Consider the following 2,325-nt stretch of genomic DNA (forward strand, 5'->3'; position numbering starts at 1 on the left):
ATTTTAATAAAATTATAGAGAGCGACAAAATAATTAAAATATATATATTAATATTAGTTAGATCTTAACTATAAAAATGATCAAATTACAAAGAATCGTATACCATTATCTAATTAATTTTATCGTGTATATAAATGATCATGTCCTAAGTCCAATATTACGTGCTCACATCTAAAATCTAAATTAAATCACTTATATTATGCTATTTTGAGAAAAATAAAAATCGAAAATTAACAAAAGCTGGCCCTAAAAAATTGTAACATAAGAAGTACAATGCATGGAAGATTAAGCATTTTGTTGTAAAGAGGATCATAAGATCAGAGAAGAAGGCAGAATCTAGAAGCTTATCATCATCATGGATCAGATGCATTAATTTCCACACAACTCATGATGAGTACGGTGGCTCATCAATAACAGTAACAAAGAAAAATAATAATATTGCTATCTTCATATATGCATACTTGCTTGTAGGACCACTTTATCCTTAGCTTCTTTTTCAATCATAATATAGAGCCAATTTTTTCTTTGAAGCTTTTTCCGACAACTAAAATTTAATTGAAAGATCGATATGGATAAAAGTTTCAAGAAGCTGAGTTAATAATATCTTTTCAAAAATCTTTTTTTTTTTTTAAAGTTAAAATTATTGACCTTTTAAGCTACATCACAAAAGTGTACTTACTTCTTTGTTTTTACCTTCTTCTTTTTTTTCCTAACAAAAACCCTGCATATGTTTGTAATTCATTCTATAAGGATCTTGTTTCTAAAGATACCAAGAAGGTAGCTATTATATTTGGGTCTTTGGATATACTATTTCTATGGAGTTTATAATAAAGTGCGAGGTAATCTTATTTTTTGAGTCGGAATAAGATTGAGTTATTAGAATGGAGTGATTCTTATAAATTATTTTTTTTAATTTAAATTGATAAAAAAAGTACATGTATAATTATATATTTAATACGATCTTTTATGTAAGAGTTTTTTTCTTTAGATTTACATGAGTTTTTATTTCATTTTTTCTTTCTGTTTTTAAAAGAGGCACTTAAGTAAATAATACATTTTCTCTATATACTTAAGTTGGAATCTGAAATATTAATCTTGTAAATATACTTCTTTGAGTTATTTTGTCGACTAAATCGTTATTATTTACTAAAGAAAAAGATCTTTTAAAGTGACAATATTAATAAAGTAGTAAAGTGATGTTTTAATCACTTTTAAATTTGTAACATTCATTATTTATGAGCCTCACTATCTTAATTTAAAGGTGATTAATAATATATATATTTTTTTAAAATGACAAATAGTAACATAATGTATCAAAACTTATTCAATCTATCCAATATGATTGATGCAATAATTCCTCAAAAAAAATACATATTCAGCACACAAAAAAAAAAAACATGGATTTGGTCATCATGGATAGAAAACTGAACTTATCCAAACATCTCATTGCTCATCATGTCACAGATTTGAGTCAGTTGTGTATTGAAAGAGATCTTTATAAATATTATACAGATTTGAATGACTTTTGTGATAAAATCTTCCTAACTACTGATCTGATTTAATTGAAGATATAGGTAGCTAGGGACAAAAATTACACACTTATTATTGTTGTGTTATGATCTTAGTTCAAGATGGTATAAAGAAGACTCAATATTTCACCATTAAAAATGAAATCAGTATATAGTTGAGGGAAATTATTAAGACTCAGAACCATATCAATTCTGAAATTTATTGAATGGACATTATTATTATACACCTTATATTATTGTAAGAATTTAATTTTCATGTACTGTAAGTGTGTAAAGTAGTTTTATACGTGTATCTAATTAGGTAACGTCACATCAATAAAAATAACTACCTTTTACATTAATTACGTAAATATTCATAAAAAAACGAATGTAATTGCATAATTGTATAAAACATTTTCACTGTTAGTGTATCAAAATTAAACTATTATTGAAATTGGTACATGTCTGATGATGACTTTAATTTTGGGAAGGAGCTTCCTAATTAATTGCAGAGACTTATGACGATTAATTTAAGATATTTATTATATATAAATGAAACCCCTTCCGTAATTAGAGTAATTAATTCTATTATAGTTGCAGTTGATGTACATGTTAATAATAACAATAGTGAAACATATTAAACCTAAGTAATGGAGTTGTTGATGTATAGATAACAATTAAATAAAAAATGCATCACATACATACACTAGTAGTTGAAGGAAATTATAGGAATGAGTACAACTATTACAGTTGCATCAACCATGCATCATGTAGCTAATAATTAAACCTAAAACATTAAAAAAATATTGGACAGTAT

Source organism: Arachis ipaensis, chromosome B09 (assembly GCF_000816755.2).
Source record: "Arachis ipaensis cultivar K30076 chromosome B09, Araip1.1, whole genome shotgun sequence".
NCBI lineage: Eukaryota > Viridiplantae > Streptophyta > Magnoliopsida > Fabales > Fabaceae > Arachis > Arachis ipaensis.